Raw genomic sequence first — 16,444 nt, 5'->3', positions numbered from 1 at the left:
CACCCTCCTCCCCTCCTCCCTCCCCTCTCAGCACCACCCTCCTCCCCTCCTCCCTCCCCTCTCAGCGACGTGTTTGGCGTGGAGCTTACCCTCTTCTATTGAGCCCCTCTCACCCGCTAACTGCCCCAGAAGGTGGGCTGGCAGGGGCACAGTAGAGGCCAGTGATGGATGAAAGAAGAGGGGGGTGTAGAAGACGTGAGGAGAGGATGAAAGAAGGGGCAGAGTACAGAGGGGAGGACTGGGAAGGACTAGTGACGGAGCACCGGAGGGAAGGACTGACCAGCAGGTGCAGCCATGGCGACGGTTTGCGTGTGTGGTTGTGAGCGTGTGGTTTGTGTGACTGTGTGTGGGTTCATGTGTGTTTGCGTGCATAACTTTGATGAGGCCCAATTAATCTGTGAAATTAAACTCCCAAAACTTAACCCATAGTGAGAGAAACTGAAAAAGGCAGACAGACAGACAGACAGACAGAAAGAGAGAGAGAGACAGAGAGAATGACAGGGAGATCTAGCCTGGAGGGTTGGGACAGACAGTTCGTTCACCATCCGCATGTTCAGAGAACATCTTGTCATTGTCTGAGCCGTGAGGTAAACATGATCTGGACTGCATTAGTGTAGACTGAGAGACGTCAGGAGGAGGAGGAAGAGATAAATACTGCTAAGGGAACTTCCTGTCAAAGGACAGAGCTGATGCTAAAAATACCCCCTAAATCCCTGGCCCGCTGTCTCCAGATGTGCTTTTCATTAAAGGGAAGGAAAACAGTACTTTACAAGATGCTAGGGGTGTGTGTGTGTGTGTGGGGGGGGGGGCTTGGAGGCTAGAATACTAGGATAGTGGGGGGGGGGGGGGGGGGCAGGCCCTAGGTACCTCATGGCATACGTCATCTTCCCAGCTGTAACCCCTACCCACCCACCACCCACCCACACACACACACACACACACACATACACACACACAGCACAGCAGAACACAGACAGAGGCATATATGGAGACACAGGCATGGAGGGAGAACCAGGGAAAGACGGAGGGAATGAGAGGCAGAGGAAGATGGAGGGAGGGAGGGAGGGAGGGAGGGAGGGAGGGAGGGAGGGAGGGAGGGAGGAGGGAGGGAGGGAGGGAGGGAGGGAGGGAGGGAGGGAGGGAGGGAGGGAGGGAGGGAGGGAGGGAGGGAGGGAGGGAGGGAGGGAGGGAGGGAGGGAGGGAGGGAGGGAGGGAGGGGAGGGGCATGATGGAGAAGGGGAGGAGGGTGTCTGTTCCCTCCATGGTTTTACAGGGGAGTTGCTGTCTGACAAGAAACACATGGTGTGTATGTGAGGTGGAGAGCGCTCACCTCATGTGCTCCTCTCTCAGCTGAACTAACTGTAGGCAGGTGTGCCATGAGACTGGACACTCTTATTTAGGGTAGGTTATCTACCCTACCTACCTGGATGGTAGGTTATCTACCCTACCTAGCATCCAACCTCCCAGTGCTTCCTGCCGACCCCTGACCCCACAGCCGAGGAGGCCGTAACAACCTTCTTCTTCTTCCTCCCCGCCAACCGCCACTCTTCTGATTAAAAACACAGCCTCCCTCTCGCTGCCTCCCCCCCAACCCCCACACTCCCTCGCTTCATGATTCTGTCGCATTCCTTCATCAGAGTCCCTCTCTCCTTGTGTTTTCCTCCTCTCGTCCGCCCTCCCCTCCGCTCTCTGAGTGAACACACTGTTCCCCAGCTCGTGTTGTCTTCTCCTGCGTGGCCCGTGGAGTGTACCTTCCCCCCTGCCAACAGGCCTGCTGCTCTCTGCCTCTTCTTAGTAGAAACAGACCGGCAGACAGACAGAGACTAAAACAGAGACAGGCAGACAGACAGGCGGGTAGGCAGGCAGACAGACAGATAGGCAGACAGACAGACAGACAGGCAGGTAGGCAGACAGACAAACAGGCGGGTAGGCGGGTAGGCAAGCAGACAGACAGATAGGCAGACAGACAGGCAGGCAGGTAGGCAGGCAGGGAGACAGACAGACAGGTAGGCAGACAGACAGATAGGCAGACAGACAGGCAGGTAGGCAGACAGGCAGATACAAACAGAAAATATATTCAGAGACTAAAACAGACATACAGACATACAGAAAGTTGTGACGCTACACAGCTAGCTCTATGTTAGAGGTGACCTTAAAGCTGGAGGACGGTCAACCCTCAGGAGGACGACACGCAATCAGTGCTGATGGCCTGGATGAGCGCTGCAGCACACATCCATCACAACACCCCACACACCCAGCACACCTACCCTGCTGCATGCTACATGCTAACAACACACCCAGAACACCTACCCTGCTGCATGCTACATGCTAACAACACACCCAGCACACTTACCCTGCTGCATGCTACATGCTAACAACACACCCAGCACACCTACCCTGCTGCATGCTACATGCTAACAACACACCCAGCACACCTACCCTGCTGCATGCTACATGCTAACAACACACCCAGCACACCTACCCTGCTGCATGCTACATGCTAACAACACACCCAGCACACCTACCCTGCTGCATGCTACATGCTAACAACACACCCAGAACACCTACACTAAACCCTGCTTTAGTCTACATGCTACATGCAGTTAAGCTGATCATGCCACAACCTGGTAACACATTACATACTTAGTACCCCACACAGTCCTAAAGGTCTTGCCTGTATGTATAATCCCTCAACATCCTACACGTTCTAAATCAGACAATACAACACACTAACATCAAACTTAAAAATTAAAGCGGCCAGCCAACCACGTTTGTGATGCACGCAATCCCATAAATACAGAGGCACATTCCCCACCCTCAATCCCTGAATCCATCTCAAAACAACTAGCTTACACAAAAGGGGATTTCAGTTGAAACCCCACAACCCCTAGTAACAGTAAATGCCCCCCCCACCCCCACACACACACCCTTCAACTACATGAATATTTATCCAGGGATGAACCTCCAACAGCACATACACACCCCTCCCCCCCGCCCAGGTCAGACAGACCTGCCCTAGACCATGTTGGCATTGCTCACTCTCCTTGGTGAAGATGTCTAATGGCTTGAGTGCTGCGCCGGCCTGACAGTAATCTCCTGTCCTGGTGCTGTGTCTCCCCCGGCCTGGTGGTGGGCCAGATGGGGGCCAGGGATCTCTGCACCATCTGGTGCCCCAGAGAAGCAGATTACTGTCTCATTGACACACTGATCTACTGGAGCTCTGCACACTGCTCTGTTCATGCTAAGTGTGTGTGGTGCGTGGGGGGGGGGGGGGGGGTGAGAGAGAGAGCGACATCTCTCCATTCTTCTTCTCTTCCTTGTCCTCCTCCTCTTCCTCCTCCTCTCCCAGAAGCAGGACGGAGTGAATGTTAGAGTTCAGAGAGGCTGATCTAAGGAAATGTGGTGTGATAGAGTCAGGGTAAGAGTGTGTGTGTGTGTGTGTGTTTGTGTGTGTGTGTGTTTGTGTGTGTGTGTGTGATCGAGCCCAGCTAAGAGGATTAAATCCACGCCTGGCTACTGGCTACAGAGAGAGCTGTAGGATGTCTAATACAACCAGAACCTCTACCCCCACCTTCACTCACTCCAGTTCTCCCTCCCTCCCTCCTTCCCCTCCTCCACCCTCCCTCTGCACATGGTCAGTCAACCCGCTCACCCAAATATGGAGTTGTAACCATCCTGCTAACCTAATATGAGGCCCCCACTCAGCGACTCCACAGGCCGACCATATATGATTTTCTCTTCCACATTCCCTCAAACCCTCTTTACCGAGCGCACACACACACTCTCACACACACTCTCACACACACACACTCTCACACACACTCTCACACACACACTCTCACACACATTCTCACACACACACTCCCACACACACTCACACACAGCATAGAAGCCCATGCGTTGAGTGAGGAAGAGGTAAGACATGTAAGAGGCTAGAAATAGACTCCAAATACACCCATCAAATAGGCTGTGTGTCTGGGACGGTTTTATTGTACACAGGCTGGACAGTTCAGTCCACATCCCCAGACATAGTAGCAAAGCATCAGCAAACATTACAGAAATGCTTACACAAGAGTCTGACACACACACATGCCAAAGTGCTTGGCATCCGACCCCTCCATCTGCCTTATAAACACTGGCGCTGACGCCAGACTCATAAACTCTCAAAACGGGCAAAATCCACATTAACACACACACACACACACAGTTGGGAGCCCAGACCTGAAGTTAAACCAAGACCTTGAGATGAGGGAGAGAGAGGGAGAGGAGAGACAGGCCCGTTGACAGAGATGGTAGTGATGGAGATATGGAAACTCCAATGTAATGTTCCACAAACTAGGGGCCTTCACCATGGCATCATAGAATACATACCCCCCTCTGTCCTCCATTGGTGGGAGGGCAGGATGGAGGGGTAGTCAGAGGGCAGGATGGGAGAGAGGACTGTTGCAGATGATGATGAGGTCCTGGGGTGAAATAGTGAGTGTGTCAGGGGCAAATTAGGAAAAAAAGATGTGATGAAACCTCCAGCTGTGCCACACACGCCCACACACACACACGCCCACACACACACACGCCCACACACACACACCCCCACACACACACACACACACACGCCCACACACACACACACACACACGCCCACACACACACACACCCACACACACACACACACGCCCACACACACACACACACACGCCCCCCCCACACACACACACACGCCCACACACACACACACGCCCCCACACACACACACACACTGCTGTAGCCTGTGTCTGATGCTGGGGGAGTTAGGCCTGAATATTGCCAACAGTGCATACCACTGACCTCCCTGTGTGCTGTAATAACACTGACATCGACATACACACACATACACACAGACACACATACAAACACAAGCACACACACGTACTCACACATGTGCGCGAACACACAGAGAAAATACAAGGAAGAGTCTCCCAGATCTATTTTCCTGCTTTCTTAAGAGTGCATTAAAAACCTCTCCTCATTAATCATTCTCTCTCTCTTCCTCCCTCTGCCTGTCTCTCTCACAACAATACAAAATAACGTCCGGTCTTTTCTCATTAGAAGGTGTAGAAAGTTCTGGTCCTTTGGGCCTATCCAGCCCCCTTATACCCTGTCCAGTCCCGTCCTCCAGCCAGTGGACTGGTCCTGGTCTCCCTGCTCCAGCACCGGCCCGGGCCAGTAACTACTGACATTCCTGCTGCCAGATTAATCACCACGGTGGTCTGGAGCTCTCTGAGGGCTCAGTGTTCCCAAAGGACACATGGAATGGAATTGGTTCTGTATTAAACACTAAAAACCCAGAACAGGTGGTTCCTGTTGTCCCCCTGTAGCCCTAGAATCCGTACCAGAAGCAGGGAATCCATGTCAGTGTTTTGTTCCATGTTAGACTGTCTAGAATGCTACACAGAAAGGACACACACCACACGACTGTCTATGTTTGCCCTCCATGCCATTTGTGTGCCTTTGGCCGCTGGGGGATTTAATCCTGATTGAGCGACTGCAGTGTGAGTGGGCATATGTTGAAAGTGACATACTTACACAGATCCCCACAGGATCATCAATCTCTGACCAGCTTTCTCCAAAAGCTCTTTTTCATGTTCTCCTCCAAGTTCTCTTTCTCTCTCTCCCTCTCCTCCTTTCCTCTCCTTTCCTCTCCTCCTTCTCTCATCCCTGCCCTTATCCCTCAATCCCTCCACAAAGAATGCCTTTTGAGGTCCTTTCCTGGCACAGGCAAGATTTGCAGGTGAAACAGCTGTTGCCGTGTTTTGTGTCCTGGGCTTGGCTTATATCCATAGCATATACTCACTAAAACCCAGTATTACGTGTCTGTTATCTGAAGTATTGTAGTGGTTTGAGCTAAGCTGCACAGCAGAGCTTGTGGGAGAGGGTCGCGGAGGTTTCTAACTGCGGGGTTAAAGCTGCGAATGTGTCAACACAGAGGAGGCCTTAGCTACCAACCCCAGCAGGGCCCTGAACCTGCAAGGTCCGTACAGCAGGCAGGCATGAGAGCTTGTGGGCATGAGAGCATGTGGGCATGAGAGCATGTGGGCATGAGAGCATGTGGGCATGAGAGCATGTGGGCATTAGAGCGTGTGGGCAGGAGAGCATGTGGGCATGAGAGCATGTGGGCATGAGAGCATGTGGGCATGAGAGCATGTGGGCAGGAGAGCGTGTGGGCATGAGAGCATGTGGGCAGGAGAGCATGTGGGCATGAGAGCATGTGGGCATGAGAGCGTGTGGGCAGGAGAGCATGTGGGCATGAGAGCATGTGGGCAGGAGAACTACAGTTAGGTGGTAGGGCACCAGCTGTTACTGCCCTGGGTGTGTGTGTGCTGGGGTGTGTGTGTGCAGAGTCTGGGTGTCTGTGCGTGTGTGTGTGTGTAAGGATATGCATTTGTGTACGTGTGTGTGTGTACGTGTGTGTGTGTGTGTGTGTGTGCGTGTGTGCATGCGTGTGTGTGTGTATGTAAGGATGTGTCTGTGTGTATGTGTGCATACATGTTTTTTTTTTGGTTTTTGACCTTAATACTTAATACTGCTCCCATGATCAAGTCAGAGGGAGATCTTGTTTTAATCAGAGTGCAGACGGCAGATCATTCCGGATCTGAGCTCGCCAGGCCAGAGAACAATTACCTCATCTCCCCCCCCCTCCCCCCCCACCCCACCCACCCCCCCCACCCCCCCACCCCCCCACACACAAACACACAGCCATCCTTCCTTCCACTCCATTCCCCTGCTGCACAACACTGCATCCTCCTAAATAAGTGAGTGAGTACTACACCCAGTTCCACCACCAAAATAAAGCTCTATAAAGGTAACGTGTTAAACTGAAGGAGCCCTGTTACTCTACAGTAGTATGAAGAACCACTTTACATGAAGGTCACATTAACTACCATGTAGCTGCATGGTAATTAATGTGACCTTCATGTAAAGTGTGTACTGGTACTGTAATGGTACTACTTGAAGTCAGATGGTGAGGAACTTTCATGTCATGGCATGGTACTGTACTGTAGCACGACAGGTCCTCCCTACCTACAGATGGTGAGGAACCTTCATGTCATGGCATGGTAAATAGTAAATGGACTGCATTTATATAGCGCTTTTATACCTTAGCGGCACTCAAAGTGCTTTACAATGTTTGCCTCTCATTGACCCATTCATACTCTCACTCACATATACCGACGGCAGCGAGCTACCATGCAAGGCGCCAAACCTGCCCATCGGGAGCAACTTGGGGTTCAGAGTCTTGCTCAAGGATACTTCGGCACATGACCTAGGAGGAGTCGGGGATCGAACTGCCAACCTTGCGATTAACAGACGACCCTCTCTACCCCCTGAGCCACAGCCGCCCCGATGGTACTGTACTGTAGCACGACAGGTCCTCCCTACCTCTGGAGTGGTCGCCATGTCTGCCACCTTCTGAAAGGCCTCTAAGAAGGCCGCAGCTGCTAGAACCGTGGTCCTAAAGGAGGAGAGAGAGAGAGAGAGGGGGGGGGGGTGGAGGGAGGGAGGGAGGGAGGGAGGGAGGGAGGGAGGGAGGGAGGGAGGGAGGGAGGGAGGGAGGGAGGGAGGGAGGGAGGGAGGGAGGGAGGGAGGGAGGGAGGGAGGGAGGGAGGGAGGGAGGGAGGGAGGGAGGGAGGGAGGGAGGGAGAAAAGTGAGCAAAAAGGACAGTAAAAAAAATAGTGTAATAGTGTAACTAACAGAGTAATGTCAGTGGGCTTCAGAGGCCAGTCTCACCTGAGTTGGGAGTGCAGTTTGGTAGCCTTGGCACCGAAGTCCTCCCAGACTGGATAGGAGCTCTGGAACACAGGAACAAGATGAAACAGGACTTCACTCCTCTAGTTAAGGACACATCCCCTCAAACAAGCACACACACATTTCAGGTGTGTTAAGTTATATCAAGTTGGTACAAACAGAAAATCTAATTTCCGAACTAAAATGCAGATCTGCAGATTGTATGCAGAGTAAAGATCAAATCAAATGTATATGTTTAGCCCTTTTTACAAGCAATGTCACAGAGGGCTTGGCATACGCCCTCACAAAGATGATATGACACACCTCATGTAAAAGTTAGCTTCTCCCTGGGGCCAAAGCAGAGGCCCATTTATACATCCATACGCTTCTACACGTCTTCTCTGCAACCTTTACAAAGGGCAGCATACTTTAACATACCACTGATTCAATGTCTCACTCATGTTGAGCCAATAAACCTGTGTGTGTGTGTGTGTGTGTGTTTGTGTGTGTGTTTGTGTGTGGGGGGGAGGGGGAGGGGGGGGGGATGTAGCTCAGATTGTGATGGAGAGACTTGTCCTAGGGGATGTGTCTGGATCAGATTTCCTTCATGAGCACCATCACAGGTACAATGCCTGGATGAATAGGACTGGATCTGAGCCTCATAACCCAGAGAGGTTAGGACTGGATCTGAGCCCCAGCCTCATAACACAACCCAGCGAAGGAGAGGTTAGAGGGGAGGAGGGTAGAGAAGGAGAGGAAGAGGATGCACTTTGCCAAACGGAAATTCGCAAGCAATGTGCATATCTGTCAGTCACCAGTAGAACATTAGTGGTTCACAGACAGTCAAACACACTTGTCACGTTCAGAATCTCCTGTGTTTAACCATGTGACTATCATCTCAACTCTAACCACCTCTCCCTGTCACTAATCACTGTCGCTGTCATTAAACTGTTGATCCAAACTGCCCTCCCCTCTCCTGCTAGTCTCAGGGCTGCAACAGGTGGCTGGTTATCCTCCGGCCGGGCCCTCCCCGAGCAAGAGGCAGGGAGCCAGGGCAGCCGAGGACAGAAGGGGCCATGTTGGGTAAGTAGACACATCTCTCTCTAGCACCATGTATGGAAGAACAGGGGAAGAGACAGAGAGGAGAGGGAGAGACAGAGAGGAAAGGGAAAGAGAGAGGAGAGGAGAGGGAAAGAGAGAGGAGAGGGAGATACAGAGAGGAGAGAGAGAGAAAGAGAGGAGAGGGAAAGACTGAGAGGAGAGGGAAAGAGAGAGGAGAGGGAAAGAGAGAGGAGAGGGAGATACAGAGGAGAGAGAGAGACAGAGAGGAGAGGGAAAGACTGAGAGGAGAGGGAGATACAGAGAGGAGAGAGAGACAGAGAGGAGAGGGAGTGACGGAGAGGAGAGGGAGAGACAGAGAGGAGAGGGAGTGACGGAGAGGAGAGGGAGTGACGGAGTGGGGAGAGACAGAGTGAGAGAGGAGGGTGAGAGAACAGGGACGGGGGGGGAAGGGAGCTGGAGACGGAGATAAACGGTAGGGAGATACAGATCCTTCTCGACTAATGAATTCATCTGGGAACGTGTGTTTGCCTGTTATCTGCTATCTCACTGGCCCAGGTGCGGCTACTATCATCGTTACTGTCATGGGAAAGTGTGCGTGGCGGGTGGGGGGAGCGGGGATTCACTTGTTGTAGCCTGTGCTGACCATCCGAACGTAAACTCGGCTTGGCTACCACACAAACAGCTGTGACAAAGCTTTCTCCTATAACACACTGTGATTAGCCTAGCCTAGCATAGCTTCATTCCCCTGGCTCCCAGCAGCTGTGTCAGGGCTCCATGGTTACAGATGCCGCACTCGAACTAATTGGCCAAATATCTGAAACACTGGATGGAAGCTCTGAGCTCACTTACTGACTACAGGCTTACGCTATATGGATTCAAGCTGATTGTCAATAACAAAGCCAGCGAATGCATACGTTTTAAAGGCATGGGGACGTGATGAAATGATATGCCAATATTTAGAGCTGAACCCTTTACAGACCCTGACGAATGATGCTCATAAATAGCCAGTATTGAGTGGCCATGGCCAGTTGGCTACTGTTTGGTGAGTCAGTTGGCAGAGCGGTGAGTGAATCGGGCTAGAAATCCGAAGGTTGCCAGTACGATTACTGGTCAAGCCAACTGACGTTGTGTCCTTGGGCAAGGCACTTCACCCTACTTGCCTCGGGGGGAATGTCCCTGTACTTACTGTAAGTCGCTCTGGATAAGAGTGTCTGCTAAATGACTAAATGTAAATTAAGTTATGAAGGCAGTTTCTCATCCTATAATCAGCTACTACCTGTGGTTCATGAATGAAGGTTTAGGAAGGGCTTCTTGCTGTAAGATAACTGCACTAGGGTGTAACTGTCTGTTTCCCAGCAGGGTTAATGGACATGTACACCCGTCAGAACGCTCTCAGCTGGTATGCAGGGCACTGGCCTCCTAGGGTCTCTCCTTGCTTGACCCCCACCTCCCTCTCACATAACTGTGGAAGGAGGCTTCCTACTTCTCACTCACAAACACACCTCTCTCTTTCTCTCTCTCTCCCCTCTCTCTTTCTCTCTCTTTCTCTCTCTCTCTCTCCCCTCTCTCTTTCTCTCTCTTTCTTTTCACACACCACTGATAAAACTGGTATTTTGCTATTCAACAGAATAACGGCTTCACGTATGTAAGGATAGGCACAGACACACACAAAAACACCGGAGGAATTATGTTGCTATCACATATTGGGGAAAAGGACAGGGATTCGCTACAGAAAATGTGAACCCAGCAGGCCTGGTTTGGTGCCAGAGATGATTTATCGGATATTTGTGGTGTGATTGGGTTAGAGAGCTTCTCTACATTCATCCCAGCAGGTCTGGACAGCAATATACACCATGCTACTATCTCCTCTCATATAAGCTGCCAGCATGTCTGTTGATAGGGGTCAACCGGAATAACCGATTCGGCCAGTCCAAAGATTATAAACAATAATATTTAAGTGTTTTCAGTTATTTCCAACATTGGACAAGCTTTGACTGCAATATTAACACCTACTGCCCTATTCATTAGCACCTGCGACTAACGTGATGGATATTAGCAAGTAATCGATGTTAGTTATTGTGTGTGCGTCAGCTGTTTAAAACAGAATTAAAGGATTCAAAGACAACAACAAAAGACACTATGCTACAACTAATTGGCACCGTTGACAAAATCGTAATCTAAAAATGCTGTTACAATGTAACGACCGCCTGTTCAACCTGCACATTATGCAAATGACACAAAGGAAAACATGTTTCTTGACAGTTTTTTGCCGACGCTTCTCCCTGATGGGGGAGCACTGGGAGACGAAACAAAGGCAGTAAAATGTGTCTGATCAGCCATGTAATAATAGGTCGGAAATCTGTCTACTTCAATCTGTGTGCGGTACCTTCATGTCGTTGACGATAGACTGGAATAATCCCCCAAGCGCTCCGCACTCCTTTTCCACCGACTCCATATTACCACGATCGTAATTTCAACAAAAACAGAACGGCAAAAATCAAATGTCAAACTTCCGACAATATAAATGCATCAGTATTTATGATGTTTTCATTCGTCCTTCGCCGTCCTCTTCTCCCGCGCCAGTCGCAGAGGATTGGAAGCCACGGCTCGATGCGAGAGACAAAAAGAAAGCCGCTACTCAATGGCACCCGGTTACTCGGTTGGTAGCACTAGAACGTGAGTGATGGAGAGAGAACGCAATTGCTCCTCGCTCCGACTTTCACTTGTTCTACAAACTGAGAGAAGACAAAGTAACTAGTTGACTTTTCATCTTCTGCTGATATTTACGGCGAAAACTTAAAATGATAAATCACAAGGGGGGTGAACCACTGGAGTCGAAGTCCGTCTGAGGTCTGAAAGCGGGGGCGCGCTCTGTTGTTAGTGAAGGAACAGATGTCTTGAAGCGAATGCTCTGAAATTCGATCCATGGGAATTGAAGGGGGCTGGTCATTTTTGTCACATGCGGTGTGGAGGGAGGGACATAACCGATACAAACAAAAGTGAGTCCGTCTCTCATTCAAGATTCTTCTGAGAAGCTCAACAAAAGGATAACCCCAAAATGAGCTATTCACGCACGCCCGCCTGTTCAACATCGCCTGCCGGTGACCGAAGAGAGAGAGCGTGCTGCCTGGCTGTCAATATTGTTGAAGGTAGCCATGGAGGGAGACCATGTGCAGAGTAGGACGATCCTTCATGAAGAATTAATAACATTATAAAGACTATTCAGTGAAATAAAATACACCATGAATACCATAGAAGGAGTTGACTTTACTTGCATAATTAGCAGCAGTAACCAATAGGGGCTTAGATGTATTGTTTGTCCTCTTGGTAGCATCTCTGGGCCATACACCCAGACCACCTAGAGCTCTCCAGGATGGGATAGAGATTTAGGGCCACAGGGTGTAATGGAGAGGGTTCAGGGGACCAAGGTCACTCCACAGCATTCCTGGAAAACATCCTGTCAAGTTATTACCCTGCTGCGCATCTGTTGCAAACACCTTCCTTTTCTGCCCCCTGTCCTTTCCCCCTCTCCCATCCTCTTCTCCCCAGGCCTCTGCTCCCCCTCTCCCATCCTCTCCCTCCAGGCCTCTGCTCCCCCTCTCCCATCCTCTCCTCACCAGGCCTCTCTTCCCCCTCTCCTCACCAGGTCTCTCCTCACCAGGCCTCTGCTCCCCCTCTCCCATCCTCTCCTCACCATGTCTCTCCTCCCCCTCTCCCATCCTCTCCTCACCAGGTCTCTGCTCCCCCTCTCCCATCCTCTCCTCACCAGGTCTCTCCTCCCCCTCTCCCATCCTCTCCTCACCAGGCCTCGCTCCCCCTCTCCCAGAATAGTCTTTGTGATACACAAAGGTTAGATCTATCTGGGTTAGGATTAGGGTTTAGGGTTAGATCTATCTGGGTTAGGGTTTAGGCTTAGATCTATCTGGGTTAGGGTTAGATCTATCTGGGTTAGGGCTTAGGGTTAGATCTATCTGGGTTAGGGTTTAGGCTTAGATCTATCTGGGTTAGGGTTAGATCTATCTGGGTTAGGGTTTAGGGTTAGATATATCCGGGTTAGGCTTAGATCTATCTGGGTTAGGGTTAGATCTATCTGGGTTAGGGTTAGTTAAAAATCTATCTGTAACTAAAAATAGTTGTGACACGTTTCTCCACGTTTTCCACTTCACAGAAATCACACAGCTATGCAGTTACATCACCCTAACAAGTTCAAGAGCAGGACAGAGGTGGTGTTAGCAGGGTGGCGGGGGGTGGAGACCCTGGTGATGAGGCCAAGCCTGCAGCAGCTCTCCTCACCACAACCCCCCCCCCCCCCCCCCCCCCCCCGGCATCCCTGAATAAACAACCATAAAACTGAAAAAATCCCTGACACTGACACCACCATTCCTCACTTTACACACACACACACACACACACACACACACACGCACACCTGAGGCCCAGCTCCCTGTCCTGTTGTGTTCTGCCCTCCACCACCACTGCTGTGTGTGTGTGTGTGTGTGTGTGTGTGTGTGTGTGTGTAAAAGTCAAAGAGTTCCTTAACTCAGCAAGGACGAAGGGGAAAGGTTTCTGTTTCTCTTCAGTCCCGGTAAGGCCATGCGACTGAAAACAATCATCCAATCTAAACGTGTCAAGCTGAAACAGCTTTGAAGACGGAGATGGCTTATATAACTGACTTTAGGGCTTCACTCTGGGTCCATATTCATGTGCCGTTCTGGGATAGGTCTGTTTGTCTTCAACCTTCACCAGAGATATACGTTTCAGTCCAGTTACCTGCGGCACTGAGGGGTTTGTGTTCTCAAACTGGCAGAAAACACGATACAAGCCATGTGCTGTTGACTTTAAAAAACCCGATAAGTGAACTGTAATCGGGTTGACATGAAGAGGCTGAAGGCTCGAAATGTTATTATTGAATATACCGTAATGTGAGGTTGTGAACCTGGTAGCTTTCTAAGTATCCCGCTGCGAGGCTAACTCTAGTCAGACCAGCCCCCCACCTCCCCTCCTTCACCCCCTGCCAGCAGACTACCTCAGGAACAGGCCGTCCTGTCAACCTTCACCTCACCACCCGGGGGGGGGGGGGGGGGGGGGGGGCTTCTTCTCCAGGAACTGAGAGATACTCTCCGTGATTTAGCCTGACCCCTGACCCCCGAGGGCTGCTTCTGCCCATGCCTCCGTGGGGCCCATGCCTGACAGCGTTTATGGGCCTTGATGGGGGCCGAGCGTACAGGAGGCTGAGGTGGGCTCTGGGGGTTACAGGCACACATGTCCACTTGACCGTTGAATCAACCACATTTCTCCTGAGTGTTTCCCTGCCCTGTGGAGGACATTGTTATGGAAATGCTCCAGAGAAGCTGGAGGGGCAGCGACGCTTCGTTGTGTCAGATGGCTGAGCGGTTAGGGAATCGGGCTATTAATCAGAAGGTTGCTGGTTTGATTCCCGGCAGTGCTAAATGACGTTGTGTCCTTGGGCAAGGCACTTCACCCTACTTGCCTCGGGGGGAATGTCCCTGTACTTACTGTAAGTCACTCTGGATAAGAGCGTCTGATAAATGACTAAATGCTAAATGACTAAATGCATAAACAGACACAAAGCTGAGATGAGTGCCGTCCGAAAGTGCTGGAGGACTGGAGGGAGGCAGGGCTGGAGGACTGGAGGGAGGCAGGGCTGGAGGACTGGAGGGAGGCAGGGCTGGAGGACTGGAGGGAGGCAGGGCTGGAGGACTGGAGGGAGGCAGGGCTGGAGGGATGCAGGACTGGAGGGAGGCAGGACTGGAGGACTGGAGGGAGGCAGGGCTGGAGGACTGGAGGGAGGCAGGGCTGGAGGACTGGAGGGAGGCAGGGCTGGAGGACTGGAGGGAGGCAGGGCTGGAGGACTGGAGGGAGGCAGGGCTGGAGGACTGGAGGGAGGCAGGGCTGGAGGACTGGAGGGAGGCAGGGCTGGAGGACTGGAGGGAGGCAGGGCTGGAGGACTGGAGGGAGGCAGGGCTGGAGGACTGGAGGGAGGCAGGGCTGGAGGACTGGAGGGTTGGAGGGATGCAGGACTGGAGGGATGCAGGGCTGGAAATGTGCGGGGTTGGAGGATGGTATGGGAGAACAGGGGGGCAGGAGGAGGGTGGGCTGACCAGGAACATGTGAGCCTGTGGAATGTCCTCCCCTGCCGCCTGGTGAGTGGACGGATTCCTCCAGACGGGTGTGTTTCTCAGAGAGACTCAGAGACAGAGAAACACACAGTACAGGCGTGTGTGTTTCTCAGAGAGACTCAGAGACAGAGAAACACAAAGTACAGGCGTGTGTGTTTCCTCTGAGAGACTCAGAGACAGAGAAACACACAGTACAGGCGTGTGTGTTTCTCAGAGAGACTCAGAGACAGAGAAACACACAGTACAGGCGTGTGTGTTTCCTCTGAGAGACTCAGAGACAGAGAAACACAAAGTACAGGCGTGTGTGTTTCTCAGAGAGACTCAGAGACAGAGAAACACACAGTACAGGCGTGTGTGTTTCCTCTGAGAGACTCAGAGACAGAGAAACACACAGTACAGGCATGTGTGTTTCCTCTGAGAGACTCAGACACAGAGAAACACTGAGAGAGCTGAGAGAGGGATCGAGAGAAAGGGAGGGGGCTGGGAGAGAAAGGGAGGGGGCTGGGAGAGAAAGGGAGATGCTTTCCCCATTTACATTTAGTCATTTAGTCATTTAGCAGACGCTCTTATCCAGAGCGACTTACAGTGCCAAGCGTCTGAGCTCTACATAAAGAAAACATAGACACATAAACACTAAAACACTAAAACACACACACACACGCATACAAACATTTGAGTGAGTTTAGTCACTCAATATAAACCAAAAATAAACACAAATATCTCTAAATAAACACATGAAAACACCAGAGCATCCCTAGCGTGGGAAGACACATTCGAACTTGATCTGGAAAATGTATTTCAAACCAAACCAAACAATACTGGTACTTACATACGACCACATTCTGATATACCGACTCTTGGTATTTTTGACTCATCTTTCATAAGATCACTCACCCAGCACAAAAAGTACATCCATGGTACACTTTATGTAAATAACAAGAGCAGCTTTTAGACTCCTGTCATCTTTACAAATTCACACAGTTCAGGGTCAAGAACATTTGAACATCCTAGCAGAACATCAGTCACTCTTCCTGCAGCCATGACTGTGACACATGTCACCCAGGGAGAGGAAACAGACGGGCTGCGGATCTCCACATCTGGCTCTGGGTCTGGAACCAGGCCCAGCATCACATGCTGAACATCCAGTACACAACCTGGCCTGTTTGCGCCTGCGATACATCTCGTACATCCAGCGCAGCGTTGCGTAACGCGCTGTGCTTTCCACACGCTAATGTACAGAGATTTGGAGACACATATACAGACAAAATATACACATGTACTGCACATGCATAGCATAAACAAAACCAAACTGGGTGAAGGTTCTTACCGACATTCACAATCATCTAAGCTTTTATCTTGGGACAGTCCTTGACCCTTCTTTTTGACATGAATCAGTCCCACAGTAAATTCAGGAAATACCAGATTATCAGAACAGAAACCAGCCGTGTCAATAAAATGTTAAGCTATCCAAGCTGATAAGAGA

Source organism: Osmerus mordax, chromosome 4 (genome assembly GCF_038355195.1).
Source record: "Osmerus mordax isolate fOsmMor3 chromosome 4, fOsmMor3.pri, whole genome shotgun sequence".
In the NCBI taxonomy this organism is placed as follows: Eukaryota; Metazoa; Chordata; class Actinopteri; order Osmeriformes; family Osmeridae; genus Osmerus; species Osmerus mordax.
Note: the sequence above shows the minus strand (reverse complement) of the source record.